The sequence below is a fragment of the Lepeophtheirus salmonis genome, chromosome 3, assembly GCF_016086655.4.
Source record: "Lepeophtheirus salmonis chromosome 3, UVic_Lsal_1.4, whole genome shotgun sequence".
Classification (NCBI taxonomy): Eukaryota; Metazoa; Arthropoda; class Copepoda; order Siphonostomatoida; family Caligidae; genus Lepeophtheirus; species Lepeophtheirus salmonis.
Genome location: NC_052133.2, coordinates 21,491,902 through 21,505,672, shown reverse-complemented (window position 1 = coordinate 21,505,672; position 13,771 = coordinate 21,491,902). Strand labels below are relative to the sequence as shown.

Here is a 13,771-nt window from a genome sequence, read left to right as displayed (position 1 = left end):
ACCTAAGTATATGTAATGCGTAGTTATGAGTTTCCATGTTCATGAATGTCCAAGAGGTATGCGGAAGATTTGTTTGGGCAGTCATTTGTGTATCTTTGTGTTGGACTTAAAGTAAACTTGAGGGGGAAAAAGGTAGTAATTCATGCTTATCGGTATCACAAATTCTTATGGCCAGGTTTCATTGTTAATTTTATGAAAAATCATGACGGCTAAGCCGCTCTCCTCTCAAACACTCCCCAAATTGTCAGGGTTACCATATTATTTTTTGCTTTTTCTTTTTACATACCAAAAATCAATGAAGAAAAAAAAGAAAGGAAGTCAAGTATCAAGATCAAATAAACAGATGAGGCATGTCGGTAGAAAATTACAATTGGTTAATAACTTTTCCCTTTCACACATCCCTTTATTTGAATACTTTAATTTCATATTCGTGGATCGACTGCAATACATATAGAACGGCAGTATGTTTTCAATATTCTAAGCCCGGAGTATTTTTTAGTGAACAAATTTTCAATATTGTTGGAATCTAAACAGTGTTTTATATTTTCTAATGCTGTCATCATTATTCTTTCATTATTGAGGAGAGAACATCAAAGTATAGAGTGTAACTACGAGTAAGTATGCGGAGAGTAACCCTCAAGTTTTTTTACTTATAAGGGTAAGTCTTTGTTCTAATAATATTTGTAGAATTTATTAGTAAATAACATAATTTTAACAACATTAACACCATAAATAGATGTGTGTCTGAGATCTTAGCGGCAATGATGGCTTCCAGGCGGTGGCAGAATACCTGGCACTCACTCCAGATGTATTCCTCTGTCATTGCGTGCCAATGGTGGCCGACAGTAGTTTTAGGGGTCTTAGTGTTTGGATGACGGAGACTACAGCCTTCCCCTCGACATGCACACAAAAAGTGTCTAAAAAGAATTCAAAAGAACTCATTACACTAATTTAAAAGAGTTTTGCAACAGAAGAGATGGGGTTCTTTCATTGCTGGTGTTAAAAATGCCATCTCTACCCTCACAAGGCACTTTCCACCAACTTTTATGATAGCTCTACGGACAGACTCTTCTTAAACCCCGAAATCTCTTGTATGTACCCTCATGGACTGGAGGGGATTCACCTGGTTTCTTTTCTTCAACTCCTCCGGGTCCAGGTTGCCTTTTTGACAGATCCTTTCTTCCACTCCAACGTTATGGGCTTTCTAACGGCGTAGACGGTGCTACTGGAGATTCCCAACTCATTGTAGTGCGCTAATGGAAATTTGTCAGTTGTCATTTTCTCGACTTGTACGTAAGATAGATAGCTTAGGTTTGTTTTCATTTGTAACTAATTATGCTTTAATATATGGACATACAGGGAGCGGGGGTCAAATTGTCGCCAAAATATTTTTCTACAAAAAACAACACAAAATATACATTTTTTAACTTTTTTATTGAAAATCAAAACTATGACGAGTATATAGGTATAGAGTAGCCATTCATTCGATATAATCACCGTTGGCATCAATAACGGCCTCAATACGGCTTCTGAACCAACTGCAGGCTCTTCTGACCATGTCATTGTCCATGTTGCCGAATACCTCCTTGATGGAGTCCATCAGGATGGCCTTGGTGCTATGGGGATGTCTGTTGGTATGTCTCTCGACATAGCCCTAGACAAAATAGTCCAAAGGAATTAGGTCGGGAGAGTTAGGAGGCCACAAATCCTTGGTTATGACGTCATAACAGTTTTTGGTTAACCACTGCATGGAGATTTTGGACACATGGCAGGGTGCTGAGTCCCTTATTTTTTTCTCATGGCAGCCCAGATCCCTCGCCACGGCCTTCATGGACCTGGTAGGGTCATCCTCAACCATCTTCTTCACCTTGTCGACAAAGTCGGTGTCCCTGACCTTCCTGTCGGCGCCCTCCTCCTTGTGTGCCCTCTTTATGGTGGCATCAACATCCCAGGTGTCCTCTAGCTTCTTACGGATACGCTAAACAGTCCGTAAATTCTCTCCTAATGTTGAAGCAATCGTTGAATTGGAGATTTCACCTCCATTATTAACCAATGCCATGACTACGGCGGACTTCGAAAGCTCCTCGTTCCACTTATAGCTCTTTATCTCGTCATATGATGACGACATGATGCTAACTGAACTACGTCTCGTCAGCTGACAAGAATAGCTTTCCTATTTGCTAACCGGTTTTTTATTTGATAATGTCGTCTTCAAGTTATCAAGGTTTAAATTAGGCGACAATCTGATCCCCGCTCCCTGTATGAATGAAACTTAATTAATTATTGAATTCGTGAATGCTCGGATTTCAATGGACCCCACGGTATGTATAAAATTAGAGTTACCAAGTATTTACTAGGATAAAAGCAAAATATTGTGGATTTATGCAGAGTGAAGTTAAAATACTCAAACACAGTTTATTTTACGTGTATGGATAATGGGGAAAGTCATCTATATAATATGATTTGTAAAACTCTGTAAAACAACTTTAAATGTGTTCTATTATTATAAATCAAAAAAGTAACCTTTCTGATTTCTATAACTTTTTTATTGCTTTATGGAAAAAGGAAGTTTTGTTCTCTGTCATACAATATTAGGAAAAAGTATATTCTTGAAGTAGTATATTAATATTTATGTAACTTGGTTTAACTTCTTGAAATTCAATTAATAAAGTAAATATAAAACTTCTTTGATACAATACAGGGTTGATCTTATTTATTTAGTGGTACACTTTTTTCTTTTTCAAGAGTAAAATTTAAACGAGAGGGTTTTTTGAGGACATTTATTTAACAAAATCATCTAAAAATATTCATCAGCACAGCTTTTATTCAATATGTGAGCCCTCGGCTCCAATAATTGCCTCATTGAGCCACTACTTTCTCTCCACAAAAATATGAGGGTAGAATTCGCCTGTGCTGGTCTCAACGCCCCAATCCATGGTTCCGGCTGGATTTTTTGAACTGAAGCTCCTTGGATATGGTCAAAGGGACATTCTGCGTGAGATAATTTTCAAAATGTCAGTCTTTTGTTCGTCTATTTTACTCGTTCTCGTTTGTTTTGTGTTTAATTGAGTCGAAACTTTACATGTGGAATCTTGAATCACAAAAACAATCTTTCACTGAGTTTGAAGACAATCGACGGATAAATTTAGGATTTAAATTAAGTGTACCACTAGATAAAATCAACCTTGCCTATTTGTTTTTTAATATTGTTATCTGTATTCATATACCATATATACACAAATATATACACCATAAAATTAACATAATATGAATAGAAGGAATTGCTTAAAACAAACATCAATAAGCATATATTTATAAGTTTTGAGAAATATAGTAATTTTATTTATTTCTAATAACATAATTATATAATATATATATAGAGGGTTTGGAAGCAAAGCGTGGACTCAATGACTGATTTTAGAAAAATGTCAATAATTTCAAATTTCTTTAACAAAACTTTAAGACATTATCTTTGTGAACAAGTTCACTTAATGTGATAATATGATGAGTCTTGTAGTGAGTTTGATGCAAGTAACATGATGACAAGCGTAGGATTGATGAATTCCCTTAATGTCGGTAGACGGATCCTATTGGGAGCTCCTTCCTGGAGGAATTAAAGTGCTGTAAGTGCCGCTAATGGACAGTTCGTGGCTGTTATTGGTGCCGTTGTGGACGTGCAATTTGATGATATCCTCCCCGATATCCTGAATGTTCCGAGAGTTGAGAACCGTGAACCCAAGCTGATCCTGGAAGTAGCTCAACGTTTGGGTGAGAACAAGGTTCGTTGCATTGCTATGGACGGAACGGAAGGTTTGGTCCGTGGACATAAAGTGTTGGACACAGGTTCACCAATCAAGATTCATGTGGAAGAAAATACCTTGGGGTTTGTTATCAACGTGATTGGCGACCCCATTCATGAGCGTGGTCCCGTCAATAGCAAAAACATGGCTTCGATCCACGCCGAAGCTCCTCCCTACTTGAAAATGAGCGTCCAACAAGAAAATTTTGGTAACTGGTATCAAGGCTGTGGATCTCTTGGCTCCCTATGCCAAAAGAGGACAGGTTGGTCTTTCTGGGTGTGCTGGTATAGGCAAAACTTTCCTTATCATGAAACTGATCAACAATGTTGCCAAGGCTCAAAGTGGATACTCGGTCTTCGCTGGCGTTGGCGAGAGAACCCGGGAGGGAAATGATTTGTACCACGAGAAGATTGAGGGAGGTGTCCTTTCACTCAAGGACAAGAGCTCCAAAGTGGCACTCGTCTATTGTCAAATGAACGAACCACCAGGTGCCCATGCTCGTTTTGCACTTACAGGACTCACTGTTGCCGAATATTTCCGTGACGTTAAAGGCCAAGAAGTACTCTTGGCTATTGAAAATATCTTCAGATTTATTCAAGCTGGTTCGGAAGTCTCTGCTTTGTTGGGTAGAATCCCATCAGGTGTAGGTTATCAACCCACTCTTGCCACAGACATAGGTACTATGCAGGATATAATTGAAACTACCACAAAAGGATCTATTACATCAGTACAAACTATTTATAGCCCTCTTGATGAGTTGACTGATCCCGCCACTGCCACTATATTCGCTTACTTGGATGCTACCACTGTATTATCTCGTGCAATGGCTGAACTTGGTATTTATCCCGCTGTGGATCCTTTGGATTCTACCTCCCGTATTATGGATCCTAATGTCATTGGAGCTGAACACTACCAAATTGCTCGTAATATTCAAAATATCTTACAAGATTATAAATCCCTTCAAGATATTATTGCTATTCTGGGTATGGATGAATTGTTTGAAGAAGACAAACTTACTGACGCTCGTGCCAGGAAGATTCAAAGATTCTTGTCTCAACCTTTCCAAGTAGCTGAGGTCTTTACAGGCCATGTTGGTAAACTTGTTAGCATGGAAGAAACAATTAGTGGCGTCCAAGAAATTTTATCTGGTAAATAATGTAATTTGCTTGAAATTGCGTTCTACATGGTCGGTCCCATCTCTGATGTTGTTGAGAAGGCTGAACGTTCAGCAAAGGAGGCTGACGATTCTTCATAAGTTATCTTCCTTTTGTTAAACTATTTTAGTTGTCAAAAAAATATATTACATTTATTTTAAATCACTTTTAAAACAGCTTTCCTCGATTATATTACGTGAAGAAATAAAATTGTGAATTAAGAAAGAAAAGTTCACTTAATATGACCGCCTCAGCAGCAATCACAGCCTCCACACGGAGGAAGAAATCATTGCAGGAGTTGATGATGAACTTCTCAGAAGATTTCAAAGGAAAAAATTTGCCATTTTTTCATTTTCACTCCCCAAAACGAAAAAATTCGTTGAAAGCGACAAAAGAAAATTTGCAATGTTTACGGTGCACATATTCTTTCGCTTCATTTTCCACACCAGTAATTCAAATGAATTTCCTCCCTGTTTAATTCGGCCCTCTGCTGTGAACAACTCGACCTTTTAAAGCTGTCGATCTAAAAAGAATCGCCCAGCCTTGTTGAATAGGAAATAACAAGATATGATCAAGACAATACCAGGCCCGACATATATTTGTTGACACCCCAGAAGCTCCAGTAGCTCGCTTGGGAAGTTCTTTTGAATCACTCTACAGTCCAGACCTAGCACCAAGTGACTAACATCTGTTTCTCTCTATCGCCAGTGTGTTTGTGGGTACAAATTTGACCTCAATCGATGGCAGTGAAAATTGATTGTTCTAGTTTTGTGCCAATAGGTACAAGGGCTTTTACAAGAAGGGCAATATGAAGTTGGATTCTCGTTGCCAACAAGTCATCAAACAGAACAGGACATATTTGGCTTAAATTGGATGATTGTAGCACTTCTTACAAAGCATTGAAAGAAAGTAAAAAAATACTTTTTTCCAAATGTAATATATCTTGTCCTCAAAATTATGAAAAGAAAAAATAAATATACTCTTAATTTTGGCGATGAAACAAATACAGATTAATCAATCTACAGAATGGTTGACCCAAAGCAAAGATCTTCCTTCAGGTAACTTTAATCAAAACACATGCTTATGATGGACTATAACACATTCGTCCCTGCTTGGTCAAGTGTTGCTATTAGGGCCTTAGTATTGGTCTTGGGGTTATTGTTAACCTCTCAGTATAGGTTTCTTGCAAGTTTGGAAGACATCTCATATCTCCTCCGACGCTTTTTGGGCCTTTTCACATTGTTGAGGCTCTTCTGCTGATGTACTATGCTCTGAACGGTTGCCACAGTGACTTCATACTGTAACGATATATCCCTGTAAGCCTTTCCTTTTCGTGATGGCCAGAAATTGAGAATTATCTGAAGGGGGTTCCTCTATATATACTCATCTGGAAAGAAGCTATTTTTTATCATTGTTTAACCTATGAGCAACAACAAAGGTATTTACTTTAAGTAAAAGATTAACCAGATTTTTGTTCAGATATTGTCAGGGGTATGAATAATTTTAAAGACAATTGTATACAACTATACTATTTCCATTTAACTAAGGCTAATTAAAATGTAAAAGTTGCTCATCATTATAAAAGTAAACCCAAAAATTTTACAGCATAAAATTACAAAATACTTAAGCGTTTAAGTATATATTTTTACCCTTAAAAAATAGTTTTTATTTTAAATCTCGAAGAAAACTGGACAAAAATTGTTGATTCTTCCCCCTCAATAATCTATAATACATAATTTAATTGTAATTTATTTGTTATGGTCGTTGGAATGTGGTTCAAATCCTGTAGCATTGTAGTTTTTTAAATGTTAATTATCTCCAAAGCGACCCATAGTTTTTTCTTTTTACTAACCTCTCCATTTTTAAGAACTGGGTCTGGGTCCTCATATTGTATATTAGTGACACTTGAACTATATAACCAAGGGGCCATTGGCCCTACTATGTTATAATAAGTATATTAGTTGTCTAATAAAAAGGATCTGTGAATATCAAATAATGTGTCCCATGCTACTAAATCCTAATCAATATTACTATGGCTTTAAACGTGACCGGTAATTTCATTCCCAGTAAATTAATTCCCTGTAAAATTCATCCCCGGACATTTCATTACGACTTTGATAAGGGATATTTAGTGACGTCATACGGTTTATGTTTCTAAACTGCTTATTAGTTTTTATGTAGGACCTCAGAGGTAGGTCTGGGTAGTGAGCAGTCGACGCTGGAGATGAGTGATGACTAGTGATAGATGGTGAATGATTTATGGTGTTTATAGATTAGAAAGGACGTCATGATAAATCTTTAATAGTGAGTAGAAATGGAATCCCGATCTGTGGATCCCAGCATGAATCTTCTTCCTCTTGTATTTCCCATGATATAAGCACCATAAATCATTACCTAATACCTCTCCCTCTCCCTCTACATCCCTAAGCAAAAACTACATTGTGGCTTAGAAACATAAGCCGTAGTAGGTCACTAAATATCCCTCTTCAAAGTGGGAATGAAAGTCTCGGAATGAATTTTACCTAATTTACCTGGAATACAATTACCAGGAATGAAAAGACAGGGAAGGAGTTTACTATGAATGAAATCACCTAGCACCGGGTTTAAACAATGCCTTGGGGCTCTATCTATAAAATGATAATTAATTAATACCTATAATTAATAAAAATATTATTCTGCAAAAAAACATTTATTTACTTAGTTCTAAGACTATTGAGTGAAAATATTTTGCCAAAGGACAATTGACTTAATAATATTTCTTCAAAAGACAATTTACTGGACGTACATTCTGCCATTACATTGGGCGTATACAACTCCAAGGATTCGAGTCCCTTGAGTATATTAAGTAGTGCAATTTTTTTCTGGACTCTTTTGACAAGCAATAAGGTTCACGAAGAGAAAAAGAACATTGTGCACATCTTTCTTTGCTGATTCCAGATCGGTTCAACTGAACTGAGCTTTAAAACGTTCCTCTCTTACGTCTTTCATTTCCTCGTCACCTCCTACAATCCGACCTTTGAGTGCCTCCACGAATCCTCTCAATGTTTTTACTCAGCACGTTCAACCAACTCTTTTTCTAACACATCATCGATCATTACGAAGTAGAAATCACTACTCTTGGCTAATATTATGCTTGTTCATACAGGAGTCTTTTCAAATATAAATAATCCATCATGTCAATTATACTTGATGTCAGAAAAATGATTATTACTTCTTCCATTTGAATAACTGTAGTTTTACTTATTACTTAATTTAGGGAAAGTATTACAATTGTAAAGGATTCGAACCATTTGCGACTGTGTTGTACTTATATAATAATCATTAATGAATATAAGAAATAATGGTTCTGGAAAAGAACCCCCCATTAATTTACCTACATGTACGACATTTACAACATATGAAAAATAACTATTTACCGGGTGCAGCGGAAAAATCTTTACAGTTTCAATCTAGAACATTATCAAAATGTATTTTAGCAACCACTATTAATAAGGTATGTCAATAAAATATAAATAACTAATATGATGCCTTGGCTACCCTAAACATCGATGTAGCTCCCACTGGCAGTAATGATGTCTTCCAGGGGGCCACGGAATGCCTTGCATCCATTGCAGATGTAATCCTTAGACATGGTATCCCAGTGCTGGTTGACAGTTTACTTGGGGTTGTTGATATTTGGGTTAGGAACAGTACAGGCCTTGGACTCTACAAGTACTCAAAAAGTGAAGTCCAATGGGTTGGTATCTGGTGAGTAGGGGCCACATTTTCTTTGACCAGAAAGGCAAGTTGTGCTCCAATCATTTCTGGGCCTTTTTGGACGTATGTGTGGTTGGAATCGTATCTTGCTGGAATACCACGATTATGTCTGGGCTCACGTTGGAGATCCCCCAACTGCTTTGCAATCTCTGTTGGTTTCTTAACAGCGTCCAAAAGTGTACGAAGTTCGGTCCGAACTTCGTTGGTCACGTTTAGATGAAATTTTCGTGACCACTAAGATACTTAAAAAGATGAATTTTTTATTTATTTATTCAGTTTTTTGTTTATTTTTAATATTTGACACAAACAATTTTACAGTCACAAAAATCTTGATTCATGTAGCAAAAACGAAGTGTAAAGATTTTTTCGCCGCACCCGGTTTGATTATCCTTTTAAATTGTTTTAAAATATGCCATGGTATATATCACTATATTAAATATCATTTTGTGACCAAATATCTCGAAATATCATTTGTATTTGACAAAAATGGTTTCCATGAATAGTCCGCTTATAAAAAGCAACAGGCACTTATGTTTTTCTTACTATACTTTCTTTCCCATACTGCTTAATGAAAGTGCATCGAATAACACGGATTTTGTCATTTCACATATGCCAAAATTCTGTAGATAAATCATAATCCATCTTTGTTTGTACTCATTTTTTTTTTTTTTTTTGAAAAAATAATAATTGCTCACTCAAACGATCATCAAATAACAACTACGTGTTGCAAAATGGATATAGATTTTAGTGGGTACCTTTCAAGCACATGAAGTAGTAATAATCTCCATTTTGACCCCGCTCCTGCGAGAAGGGGTAGTTGTTCAGGGCTATAAGGTCAGAGAGTAGATGCCCATGAAGTAGGCGTCCCTGAGATGCGTAGAGTATTAAAAAATATACCCTGCCGATATGTTTAAAAAATAAATAAAACGAAAAGCAGTCATGCAGTTTTATCAAATAAGTTCAAAACAGCTATGGAATGAAGGAAGTAAAAATAAATCGACTTTGTATCTAACAAGGATTTAGTAAGGAATTACAACGATGTCGATCTCCAATCCTACTCTGAGTACAAAAAAATACTACCACTCAAAACTCCCTAGATCAAGGGTTATCAACCTTTTTTTAGTGATGTACCACTTGTAAATTATTTATTTAACCTGCAGGATTATATTTTAGAGGGGCTTGGTTTTTGGAATTTTTTTGAAAAGAAATCCAAAAATTAAAAATTTTTAGAAATTTTTTGGAATTTTTTTTCCAAAAATTTATAGCTATTCTCAAGAAATCAAATTTTTTGGGCAAAAAAAAAAATCTTTATCTATTTACAAAAAATTGATTTTTTCGAACTTTTTTTACAAAAATCCATAACTATTCTCAAGAAATTAATTTTTTTGGAAAAAAATTAAAAAATCTATATTGATTCACAAAAAATTGAATTTTTCGAAAAAAAATTTAGAAAATCCATATCTAACCTCAAAAAATCAAATTATTTTTCTAAAAAATTTCTAAATCCACAGGTGCTTTCAAAAAATGAAGTTTTTTTTCCAAAAAACTTTTATTTAAAAATAATTCTAAGTTTTAAATTTTGGGGAGAAAAATTTGAAAATCTATAGCTAGTTAAAAAATATTAAATTAAATTCCAAATATTACATTTTTTGGAAAAAAAAAATTAAACATATTATTTCAAAATCTCAAGTACCCGATGGAGTGCCTCCATGTATCCCAAGGGGTACGCGTACCCTCATTTGAAAACCACTGCCCTAGATTATACGTGTTACTCTCTGAGAATCATATGTACAGCTACCTTATATGTGCCTAGATCGAATTAAACTTTCCTGTAACAAAATTGATATTGGAAATTTCAATAGTTTTGATACATTTTCGAATGAAAAATGAGGAACAAACTGCCGTTAGATGCATCCCCATGCACTTATAGGGGCGTCGGCTGGAGTTTTGTTTGGTAGATGATGGGCTAACTCATACATTTAATGGCTTTTATTATGAAAGATAATTCTCATTTTAGTTGTTTGGAACGTCACGGGTGGGCCAAATTTTTATTACATAATGAAGTTGGAAGTACCGGTTTTAAGACTAATATGGTTCAGTACCTTTTTAAACGCTAATTTAGTCAAATTTAATATTCTTATAAACATTGAATCCTTGATGATGGAGATGTTTTGTTGATGACGACAGTGGTCGATATCTGTGAAGACGTAATTTGGTGAATTTGGAACGCCTTTTACGTCCGGTTCGGACATGTCCTAATGACATAGCAAAATTTTATAGAACAAATTTATATTCAGTTACTAATTAAATAACACTAACGTATCTTTAAATTGCATTTAAGTATAAAATGTTCCGATTTTCTATTCACTTAAGTCATCATAGTTAAAGTTTAAGATCAAATTGTCTTCTTTAATTCCTACAACTTAGTTGTCATTTCTACTTAATTAAGTCATTAATGGCCGAGCTTTACGGGATTAAAAAAACTTAACTACTTGATGAGATAATATGTGTCCGTTACTTTAATTTTTGTGTACTTTTTCGGATACCCTACACTCTACCAGTTACATTTGCATCTGCTGAGACGAGATTTTTCCATAGGCAGATAAATCAAAACATAGTTAATTCTTAAATGTCTGGTTTTTTTTTTTTTTGCTTGTAAGTATTTTATCAAGTAAAAACTTCTCTTTATTTGAATCTCATTTCTTCTTCTTTGTCTTTGTTTCTATCTCATTTCTTGTTCTCTCTCTTTGTTTCTATCTCATTTCTTCTTCTCTCTCTTTGTTTCTATCTCATTTCTTCTTCTCTCTTTGTGGTTTCTATTTCTTGTAGTTGGGGCAAACGGATATTTATGGACTTTTATTATGAAATCAATTCAAAAATGAGTTTTATCCTTGAAGTATCTCAAATTGACAACGATATAGAGCTTTTTTGGAAAAGTTCATTTTTTTAAATCAAAGCTCATACTTTTATCTATCCAATGAGATACTTTTAAACTTTTTGAATATATTCATCTTGAATCTATGTGCCTCTGAATAAAAAAAAACTATTTTCCACTTTAAACAAAGCTAACTCGAGTTAAAAGTATGATGCAGACATTTTAAAAATGGTTTAGAAATTTTTTTAACATTTGGCTTTAAAATATATTAATATAATTTATCCCTATCTTCAACACTGGGGGCTTAGATCAGCTTTGTACCTTAAAAATGGCCAAAAGTGACATAAAATATATGGCCTTTTTATGAAGGGCATGAGGCTATGAGAGAAAAAATAAGGCCATATTTGTAATCAGGGGATTAAACTGTACTAAGTTGAGCATTTGCTGTTCTTGTGCATAAAAAAAAAGTGTGATTTTGTTGGACAGTATTAGCAAGCACTCAGGATCAAAATGATGAGTAGAAATTCTGGCTTCGGCCCAATGAGGTCATTAGAAAGAGATAGATTTATTTAATAAATACGCTGTGCTCCCTCAGCCATTTTCTTGTTGTCAACCTGTTTCTAGTAACATTGGCTATGTGGAGCCTTGATGTTCGAGATTAATTGATGATGACGTGAGTGGTTGATATTTATGAGTACGTTATTCATACCTGCAACTGAGTTTTTTTATACTTATTATCTAAATTCTTATCTATTCATTGATTCAAAAAAAAAAAAAAAAAAATCTCTTTTTCTTTGTCTGATTTGTGAATGTGGCTTGAATAAATTGAATGAGCAATTTCACAACAATTTTCTCTCTTTTAAATGAATAAATTGCAAATAAACAATGAGGAAATAACTTTGTGTAGATTGTTAGTTATTCAATGAGGTCACTTCTACAGTTAAAAATAACAAGAAGACATTCTTCTAAAAGCCAAGAACAGCAGTCCATGCTAGGAATAGTGGTGGATCCTCAAATTAAAGTCCTGTCTTTTGTGCAGTCCTTTGTTCTAACAGATCCTGCTTCTTATGGGATGCTTATATAAAATTTAAGCAGTTCTGATCCGGTTATACTTTACACCATTTCCTCTAAAAATAGCACCTATATAATACGAGCTGGAAGGGGTAGAAACAGGCCCATCCCTATTGTTTTCCCTATCGCATTGTGTGCCAACCTCAGGGGGGTAGCACACAATCTTTTTAAATTAGTAATTACTCATTTTTTTCTCATTTTTCTAAGGTAAATTATAAAAAATATTGGCAAGGGTATGAAAAAATTCAGTCACCACTGGGTAAAGATTGTTTTATGTGGTTCTTTATTTTCTTAACAAAGAAAAGCACATAATAGATGAATAATGAATGACACATAATTCTCATTTCTGAGGAAATTGTCTTTGATTGTAATCACGGAAAATATCGTAATCGTGTTAGTAAATATTAAATTATACTTTTGTGGCCCTATATTTTAATAAGTAATAATACAAATTAAAGCAAATTCTACCAATAATATATTCCCAATTTACATATCTTTCATTTGTATTATGATTAGTGCGGAGATTGTATCTGAAAGCCTACATCATTTTTTGAATTCCGGAACTCAATTTATGCTATAACATTAATTAATTAAATAAAAAGTAATGAACTAGCTAATTTTTAATGAATTATTCATAATGAAATGAAATATTGTAAAATAATTAATGTAGGATATCCCGAGAGTAATAAAATATCCCATTGTTGTAAAACCCCGAGAAAACAGGATCCTGAGAGAGACATCCTAATGATGAAGATTCATTATTTTGTTTGATAACTACTACGTCGTTACCTTCATTGTATCACGCAACTTTCCCTAATAAAAGAATCAGGGAGAACATGGACAAAATCAGCTGGTAGTTAGGCAACTTCTTTCAAACATTGCAATTATTATTCAATAATTATTAGGAATTGTTCAGAGCTTAAAAAAGCTTATTCTCATTCAACCAATCAATTTTCAGAAGACTGATTATTTGAAAAGAAGCAGAAACATTGGCTAATACATTACACAGTATGTTTTTGTGCAAGCCAAGTAACACTGTAGTAACAAGGTGGTTCTTTTACATACTTTAAAACAGGCTGCAGATGACCTGTTTTTCTTAGTTTATTTGTTTGCTA

At 34.6% G+C, this 13,771-nt stretch overlaps 1 protein-coding gene and 1 pseudogene across 4 annotated transcripts in view; both read left to right on the top strand.

Moving 5' to 3' along the window:
- LOC121114627 (proton channel OtopLc) overlaps nucleotides 1-13,771 on the top strand; it is an 85,237-nt gene that overhangs the window by 52,322 nt on the left and 19,144 nt on the right. The window lies entirely within an intron of this gene.
- LOC121114628 (ATP synthase subunit beta, mitochondrial-like) lies at nucleotides 2,627-5,869 on the top strand (annotated as a pseudogene).